This window comes from Psammomys obesus, unplaced genomic scaffold (genome assembly GCF_907164565.1).
Source record: "Psammomys obesus unplaced genomic scaffold, mPsaObe1.curated_primary_1811, whole genome shotgun sequence".
NCBI classification, from domain to species: domain Eukaryota; kingdom Metazoa; phylum Chordata; class Mammalia; order Rodentia; family Muridae; genus Psammomys; species Psammomys obesus.
The window spans coordinates 1374534-1384932 of NW_026588368.1; positions in this window are offsets into that span (position 1 = coordinate 1374534).

The window sequence follows — 10399 nt, forward strand, 5'->3', positions numbered from 1 at the left end:
AAAAATATGTATGAAGAATGTCAAAGCAAGGTTGACAGTTACAAGGTAGTTTGTAATTTTCCTCATTTTATACTGTATTAGCCACACAGTGCAATTGATCTGGTTATTGTTGTAAGTAAAATAAAGCCAGTTTATCACACCAGACTAAAAGATACAAAGAATAAGATAATGTTACTGAGGTAGCTAAGAAACTAAATGAACTATTTATACTATTTATCTCACACATGAAAGCATTATAGGAACTGACTACTCAGCAGATCTTTCTTTGGGCAGTATTGGGAACTAATCAACTGACCATCTGTCTGCTTCCTATCCATAAAAAAAAAAAGAGAGAGAGAGAGAATATAGTACATTTTAAATGTTAGTTAACTTCTACATTGTTTATTTTTTTTAAAAAAGCTGAAATGACTGATAAAAGAGAGATTCTAGAAATCCCTAGGGAAGACTCTTAGAGCTGTAAGGATGAGGGAAATGCATTTCAAGATCTCTAATAGCAAGCCTTATTTTCATTACACTAGCTAGCACAGGCTTGTGGAGCATGCAGCCCTAAATACACCCAAGCTGAGTTTTAAGCAGTAAGTTGTGATTTTTCACTTCTGATAGAAGATATAAACATCTAGAACATGGTCAAAATTGTGATGGCTCCTCCAGTCACTATACAAAAAATCTCTAAGGTACCTAGTAAAGGTATGCCAAGTATTAATGAAGAGCAAATGTCATAACCAAAGAACCAATGACAGCATACTGTTGTAACTGCAAATGCTGACAGTATGAATGTCAGCACTCATGGAATTGGGCAATCTCAAAACACTTTAGAATGCCGTGCCATTTCTTCTCTAAGACTGCAACTGTGGAATAAGTAGTGCCTGTTTATCAGTTTATGAAAAAACTCCAAATTACATTTAGATCCCTGGTTTAACATATACCAGGTTCTAGTTCAAAGCTGAGTGTACTTTGGTAAGAAAGGAATTTGGCTTTTCTTTTGTTCCTTATCTCTAGGTCACATTCTTATAGTAAAGGGGACAACGTGGGGAAACGGAAAAAGGAGCAAAATGACACGACAGAAGACATGAAATATGGGGAAAGAAGAACAAGAAGCAACGATGTACATACCACACATTTTTGGTCATTTCATTCAATTCTCTGAAATTTCCCACAATTTACTTTTCTACCACAGTTTTGTTTAAGATATAATACTTGGTAAGTACACACTGAGCAAACAAGTTTCTTTGAATTAATATTAGAAATAAAGTGGAAAATTGCTTTTTAAAATTCAACAAATGTTCATAAAGTCATCCTAAATTATACACAGATTATTTTTTTAATTCTCTTTTCCTGCCAACCTTTATGTCTTGTATATGGTAGCCAAAGCTATGGCACTTGGCCAAGTTATTTTCACAGGTCATGAAAACTTGGATACTTGCCTTCATTGCTCTTTCTCAAGCATGTCCAGGGGGCACAGGTGTCCTCTCAGGAAAAGCTGAAAAGCAAGCATAAGAACTGAAGTGAAACTTAGCTGGGAGCTCACCTATTACGGACATACAAGGAGAGACCAAATGTACATAAAATATTACAATTTTATGTTCTACCAGTATAAATGGATAGAATCATTTTTTTTTAGTTTTTGTCAGCATTTTAAAATTTTTAAAAAATGTAAAATAAAAATTGTAATGAAGAAAAAAGATATTTTTTCAAAAATATTAAAATTATCAGAACTGAAAAAAGAAAGTGCCAAGTGTAGTGGTATATGCTTTTACTCTTAGCACTCCAGAGGCAGAGACAGCCAGTTTCCGGCCAATCCAGTCTATATGACAAGCTCCAGGTCAGTCAGAGCCACATAATGAGACTGTGTTGGGAGTGGGGAGAAGAAGGAGTGTCAACAGGTTACAACAAATATTTTAACATGGTTGTACTGTATAACAAATAGATATTGTATCAGCTGTAGTCTCGAACTAACATGAAAATTTAAAAGATGCATAGGAAAACAGAACAATTTCATAAAAATTTTCTGTACCTTCTGTCTGCAAATGTCTGCAAGCTTTCAGTCAAAGGCAATTCTAAAGCCAGCCATAGTGGCCTAACACTTATGACTCTAGCATTTAGGAAGATCATAAACTCAGGCTGGCCTGGAAAACCTAGCAAACTCCAGGCCAGCCTGGGCTACACAGTGAGATCTGAAAGTAGGAAAAAAGGAAGGAAAAAAAAGAGAGATAATTCTAAAATCTATTTACTATGTACAACTGAGAATTGAAAGACATCAAAATTGAAAATTTTCTTGAAAACTAGCTTCAAATAGCCATCACTATAGACACAATTTATTTAGAGAAGTGTCATAGGAAGAGCTGTTATTTACTCAAAATTATACAGACCAAATACAAACTTATGTTGGGCTTCAGACCATAGCAAAGTGGACCTGGCCTCCCATTAGCTAGCAGTCAGGTCTAAATAAATTCTTCTTCCTTTAAAACATTTCTGTCAAACATCTGTTACAGCAATAGAGTGACTAGTACACACAGTAGAAAAAACCCTTAATTTCCACTTTCTCTTTCTCTTGATTCCTGTGGAAACCTTTCTGTGAAGTTCCCGGTAAACATCCTATTATGACCAGTGTTTCTTAGTCAGAGCTTTATTTACACTGCTGAAGTTCTTCCCTTTCAGAAAAAATTTAAAAACTGGTTTCTTCAAAGGAAAAGTCTACAGTTGTAAGCTCCTGGGTTAGACTGAGGAAACTGTATGGAAATGGTTAAAAAACAAAACTAGTAAAGACACACACGGTATATACTCATTTATAAGTGGATACTAGACCTATAGGATCTATAGGATCGTATGCATATGTTTATGCGTATGTTTATCCATACTAAAATCTGTACATCTAAAGAAGCTAAACAAGAAGAAGGTCCCTGGGTAAGATGAACATTCCTCACTGAAAGACAAACGGGATGGACATTGGAAGAGTAGAAAACAGGAAACAGGACAGGAGCCTAGCACAGAGGGCCTTTGAAAGAGTCTACCCAGCAGGGTATCAAAGCAGATGCTGAGACTCTTAACCAAACTTTGGGCAGAGTGCAGGGAATCTTAGGAAAGAACAGGAGATAGTGGGACCTGGAGAGGATAGGAGCTCCACAAAGAGAGCAACAGAATCAAAGTATCTGGACACAGGGGTCTTTTCTGAGACTGATACCCAACCAAGGACTATTCATGGATATAACATAGAACCCCTGCTCAGATGTAGCCCATGGCAGCTCAGTATCCAAGTGGGTCCCTTAGTAAGGGGAACAGGGACTGTCTCTGATGTGAACTCAGAGGCTGGCTCTTTGGTCACCTCCCCCGATGGGGGAGCAGCCTTGCCAGGCTACAGAAGAGGACAATGCAGCCAGTCCTGATGAGACCTGATAAGCTAGGGTCAGACGGGGAGGGGAGGAGGATGTCCCCTATCAGTGGACTTGGAGAGGGGAATAGGAGGAGATGAGGTAGGGAGGGTAGGATTAGGAGGGAATGAGGGAGGGGGCTACAGCTGGGATACAAGTGAGTAAACTGTAACTAATATAAAAAAATAAAAATTTCATTTAAAAACAAACAAAAACAAAACAAAACCAGCATGATCCATTGCTATTGTAGGTCCAGAGGAATAGGTATACCCACAATCTACTACCAAAAAGACAGAAAACTGAATCATGCTTGCTCTGCAACTATTAAAACTAAATGTATACTGTATTATATGTACACAGACTATTTCATTCTTGAAGGAGGGACAGGTAACTAGTAATTCCATTAGCCCAGCAAGAGAACTTTCCTGGCACATAAGGAAAACGATTTAAACATACAAACTGCCAAAAGGGGAAAAAAGCAAGATCACAGAACAGGTGTGACACATGAAAAGCTAAAGCAAACCCAAATATATCAATAATTATGTTAAATATGAAAGTACCAAAAGACAGAAAACATTGATGAAGAAATTATTTTGGTACTTAACAAAACTTACACATAAAATAGGACAACACAAAATAAAAAGTAAAAACTAAAGAAAAGCCACAAAAACAAATTAAGAGAGTTCTACTATCTCACAGCAGTAGCCTAAGTAAAGTTTAAAACCCATTTGCTAGATAAACACTAGATTCATGAAAAACAAAGAGGGAGAAGGGTATTGTTTAGCGATGTAATGGTCACATGTTTAGGTACATGCACAAATCTGAAGCTTAGCCAGAACATCACAAAACTCTCTTGGCCTTCCACTACCAAAATCAATCTGAATACATATAACAATGGAACACAACTGAAAAAGCTGGAAAACAAATGTATTCTGTGAACAGGCACAAAAAGAGAGTCAGGCAAGACATAAAGGGAACAAAGATTACTAAGAAAAAAATTGAAACCTTTGGTTACCATGGCAATGATGAATGTCAAATTCAGTAACCCACAGCAATAATAAATATCACACATAGCCAAACTCTAAATAGAATAACACAAATCCAGACTCTAAACAACCAGTAGACGGGAACTTGTGGTCAAATACATCCATTTATTTACTTCAGTATTTATCATCTAAAATACACAGCCCTTTGAACAAAAATGTATCAAATATACTAAAGGTAGCAATAAAAACACACCCTGTAGAGACAACACAATCATCAGGGTCAGACTTATGGCATACATTTTGGTACAGCCAGTGAATTTAAAGCAGTGTTAATTAATTCAATAAAGGGTCCATGGAAAAGATAGACATCATAAAGGACCAGATGAAATTTAACAAAGAAATGGAAATCATAAAGAACCAAATGGAAGTGCTAGAATTGAAAATACAGTACCAAAGAACAATGCCTTTTCTTTCTTTTTCTTTTGTTTATTTTCAAGACAGGGTTTCTATGTGTAGCCCTGTTTGTTCTGGAACTCATTGAGATTAAAGGCATTTACCCCCACTACCTAGCTAAAGGGCAGTGCCTTAACAGGCACTTACACACGTACTGAAACAACATACTACAAATCTTTAGTAAAAAGAAACCCAAGGCCAGCAGAAATTAACCCAAACTAAAATCTGAAGAGCAAAGGAAGTGAATTATCTTACTTCAAAAGCATCCAAGAACTGTGGGAAATACCAAACCCCATTACACAGTTCTTCTTACAGTGCTCTTTTTACTTGTCAGCAGATAGAAAGGTACTTTTTCTATTTGTTTATTTGGCTAGGTGCCATCGTTCTGCTATGTGTCATGCCTTGCCTTTTTAAACTGCTCTCTTTGGCTTGGGCTTCCTATAAGTTCACCATGATGTTTATACTTGTTTTGAGGGACTTATCATTTGGTGTTTTCACACTTTCTTATCTGTGGTTGGTACCGTGTAGTTTTTAACCTAATAAATCACCTTAGGGCTTTTTATAGGAGCACAGCAAGAGCTTGTTACAGGTAGATGAGCACCTTACCAATAGCTCTACCACTGAACCTGCATGAGCCACTGATTCTGTATAAATCCTTCTCCTTCCACGACAGTGTTGACAGGCCTGATCTTATACCAAATAGTCACAACTGCTGTGAGTGAAAAGTATAGCAGCCATGGCACAGCATGCCCACAGTCAGCATTCTATACCGCCCCCCCTCCTTTTCTCTGGCTCTTAAAATTTTCTCACTCCTTCCACAGTGTTCTCTGAGCCATGGAGGTTGTAATACAGATATTCTATTTCTGAATGGGTATTCAACAGTCCTTTATTTTCTGTAGTTTAGCCAGTTGTGAGTCTCTTACCAGCCTCTACAAAAAGAAGCTTCTCAGACCAAAGCTGACAGCAGCATTAGTGTGTGGGCACAAACGGTTCTTTAGAAGGCAAATTGTCAGGCACATCATGTCATTTAGCAAAACCGTAGTAGCTTCCTTACTAGGGCTTAGAATCACCCCAGCCATGGACTTTTACACTCTGTACCCTCACAATAGCCTTGCAATAATGAGTTCATCTTACTTTTATGGTCAATATTCTTGAATACAGGATCCACACCTGAGTAAGACTTTCACTGACAATTCTCCCTCAATGCACTGTCCAACACTATGAGGACTAGCCACCAGGGAGGATGATTCCCACCCAGTTCCAGCTTTATTTACTTGTCCTGCAACCAAGGTACGTGATAAGTCAGGCTTGAAATTCATGATTGTCTGAGTGTACCAATATTTTAAGAAAAAAAAAATGAGAGAGAAATATTTGGACAAAATGGTGGAGATAATCTGTAAATATCTCCTTGACTGCAGATATTTCCACAACCACCTAAAGGTTACTTTCATTCCCATGAGTAGCTATGGCCCAAGATGAAGGGAAGACATCAGCTTTCCTCAGAGTCTATAATCTTCAAACACTTCATATGAAATAAAGATAAATATCATCATTAAAGTATAAATCGTATTTATCTTTTCAGAACCAATAGCCAGGCAAGCTGGCTACTGTGTAGCAATTTTGAGATAGAACATTCCATCTTAGAGCGAAGCTCCTTAAGGCACAAGATGTGCTAAATGAAAAGTAAAGCAGTTTACCCCGTAGGGAAGCTCATTAAGGCTCGGAAAGTAGCTCAGGCTTGCAAAGTGAAGGTCTATAAACAGTAGGGACTGCTGACGGCTGCCCTCTCACAGGACACATTGCCCGGGACCCCTTGCACTGTCTGCAGGCTGTGCAGTGCACTCCGGGTTTCCAGTTCTTGTGAGCTGTCACCCAGTTCCAGAACTTGTCCCCCATGCTGGTAAGTTTCGGCAATGCAGGTGTCTCTGAATCACTTCTCTTGGATGTAACCCCTCACCCACACTCCTCCTGTAAATAATCCCAATATATTCTCTGATTCACCAAGATGGACTTCAGCAGTATCCTTACTTTGGTCTGATGTTTGTTTGTTTGTTCATGTCTCCCCGGGAATAGTATCAAGTAACAGTAGTGGATATCTGTAATTTCAGCGCTCAAGAAGCAGAGGATTACAAATTCGAGGACTGCCCAGTCACATTTATATCAACAAAAAGGAGGTAAACACTCGGTGTGAAAATCGAGGCAGCACTCATTAACCTCAATTTTCACAGTTACAGGTTAGAGGGTACTCTGGTAAGGACTTTAATGACATCAGAAATCATCCCACCAAAAAAAAAAAAAAAAAAAAAAAAAAAAAAAAAAAAAAAAAAAAAAATTACCAAAGAGCCTAAATGTGTATGAAGGGAGAAGCACAGAAAATTAAAGGTCAGCATCTTTCAAACGTGTGCAGAAGGCAGCCAGAGTGGGGTTGGGAGCTCTTCTGTGCTTTCTTCTCTAAGAGTAAATTTCTAATAGGAGTGCATCTGTGGAAATATTCACTTCTATGTTCTTTTTTGGATTTTTTTTTACATCCATCCATCTATCTATCTACCTACCTATCTATCTATCTATCTATCTATCTATCTATCTATCTATCTATCTATCTATCTATCTATCGTGTGAGGGGATCAGACATACACCTACGCCTTAAGTGTACAGATCAGAGAGCAACATGTGAGACTCAGTTCTGTCCTTCTACCATTAGGTCCTGGGGACTGAACTAAATCTTCAAGATTGGCAGCAAGTGTCTTTACCGGCTGACCCATCTCACTGGCCCTAAAATGAAATTCTTATTAACTTTAAGTAGCAGAGGAATCAAATAGCAGAATAAATGACCAAAGCAATGAAAGGCAATCCCTGTGAAAAACTAGAAATCAGGAGGAGGGTGATCTCTGTGGTAAAGTGTTTGCTTAGCATTACCCCAGTCTTAGGTTCAATTTCAGCAATGGAAAAAAAAATCTGAAAATCCATAAAAGGCCCAAAATAGATGTACCTATTTAATGGTATAATATATATTTGTTTTAAAGCTTGAAGGAATTTGTCCTTTACAAGTCCAGTTCAAGTTTCCTGCATCATCAAGTACTCATCATTTGTCATCTGAAAAACGGGAGGTGGACCTAGTAGCATAGGCCTGTAATCCCAAGCACTCAGAAGACTAAGATAGGATGACTGAGAGTTTGAGGCCAGCCTGGGCTTGAGTAAAACTCTCAAAAGACAGGGAGAGAATACTTACAATAAGCACATTACAATTTTGTATGCCTTCAAGAATGTCAAATTTTGTTGAACCAGCTTGGTGTGGTGGCACATGCCTGTAATCCGAGCCCTCAGGGAGGCAGATCTCTTCGAGGCCAGCCTGGTCTACAAAGTGAGTCCAGGACAGCCAAGGCTACACAGAGAAACCCTGTCTCAAAAAACAACAAAACAAAACATTCTATTGAACCACCAGAGCTAACAGTGATCCTCTAGATGAACATGACGGTATAACATTTAAGTAGCTGTGTTGTTCAGACCTTAAAGGACAGTTCGAGCTTATGTATCCTCAGTGCTGAAGGTCATCTGAGATTATTTCAGTGGTGACACAGTATGCTTTGCAACACTGGAAATTTACTCCACAGTTGTACCCAAAGTCATACTTCCTGCGCTTGTGCTTTTTTAAGGGGTTCAGCAACATCTCTGCCCACTCTAGTCATTTCCTCTCACATCCTTCTCTTGAATTTGAAAGATCTGAGAAGCTGAGAAATGAATTTGAAGTGAGCCTTAGCCACATTCAGATCAACAAAGAGGCGGTAAACTCTACGAAAACTGAGGCAGCAGTTTCTAACCTCAACCCTCACATTTACAGATTAGAGGGCATTATGGCAAGAAAGGTTATGATGTCAGAAGTCTCCCACAAAAATGTCCCCAAAGAGTGTCTGTGAGGGCAGACCTCACTCTGTGGGCTAATATGATGGCTCGGTGGCAAAGGCTCTTGCTAGTAATACTGACAAGCCAACTCTCCTAAACCCATATGATGGGAGGAGAAAAGCAACCTCCATAGATAACAGATGACTTCCACATGAGCACCATGACACACACTCCCACTCTCCCAAGTAAGTGTAGTAAGTAAATATCAACGTAAAAATAATCAACATTTAAATCTTGTTAAAAAAGAAATTTTAGCCCCCAAATATATCAAAGTTAGCCTTTTTATTACATTAGTTTGGTGTATAGCTACATTGTCAAAAACAAAAAAAAAAAAACAAAAAACATGTTCTTACCAACAAAATAAAATAGCACATGCAAGAACCTAAAAAAAAAAAAAAAAAACATGAAAGAGACAATGGCAATAAAGAAAATTAACCACTTACAGAAATCTGATAGATTATACTTAAAAATGGGGGTTCAGGAAATAGTAGCTTGTTGCATTAGCATAAGGACCTGGACTTGGATTCCCAAGCACCCAGGTAAAAGCTGGGTGTATACGTATGCATCTGCAATCCTGGTGCTCCGACAAGGAGATGTCAGGCAGAGACGGGAAAATCCCTAGAAAAATCCTGGGATACCAGGTGTTCCCAGGAGAAAAGCAGCAGAGACCCTGTCTCAAAGAAGGATAGAAGACAAAGACTAATATGAAGTTGTCCTCTGAACTCCACATACAGCCTTGTAGTCTTTCCCTCCCCACCACCTTTCACGTAACACATAACATACAATACACACACACATACTCCAAGCCCTCCTTCTGATTATCCTACCCAGCCTGTCTTTCATAGCTTTGAGGTATTAACTGATTTCACATGTACAGTTTGATGCATTAACATTAACATAACTATTACCATACTTAAGATGACAAACATTTCCATGACACCCAAGTTTCCTAAAGCCTTTCTTAGCTCCCTGTAAGCACTATCTGCTTAGTGACACAAAAGAGAAGTTTACATTTTCTAGATTTATACACAGTAAAATATACAGTATATATTTTCCTTAAGTCTGTCTTCTTTCATTAACCCTGATTATTTTAAGATCTGTTTATGCTGTGGAGACCATCAATAGTTCTTTCCTTTTCATTGCCAAATAGTATTTCATTGCATTAATAGGACACAATTTCTTTTTTTGTAGACTTGTGATTGATACTCACATTGCTTGATGTTCTTAGCTATCACAAATCTGGCAAGAGCATATGCACACAAATTTTCATGTGACCATATGCTTTGGTTTGTCTCGGAGAGACACTTAGAAATTGAATGGGTGTGTCATATGCCATATATGAATTTACATTTTTTTTAAAGCTCTGCTGAATTGCTCAAAGTAGCTGTTCCTTTTTCCTTCCCACCAGCAATGGAGAATTCTAGAAAATTTACATCCTTGCCAACACATGACCTTTCAATGAAAGTTACTGGAGGGCGTGGGAAAGCAGTGTCTCATTACAGTTTAACTTTCCACTTCCCTGGCTATGTCTGGTGACGAGCCTCTGACTGGCAGCCATTTGCATTCTCTGACCAGCTTTCTATTCAGTTTCTCATTCTCTTTTATGAGTTACCTGTTGTCTTATTCTTGAGTTGTAAGAGTCATTTATACATGCTGGAAACATAATCTCTGCCAGATAAAATGATCTGCAAA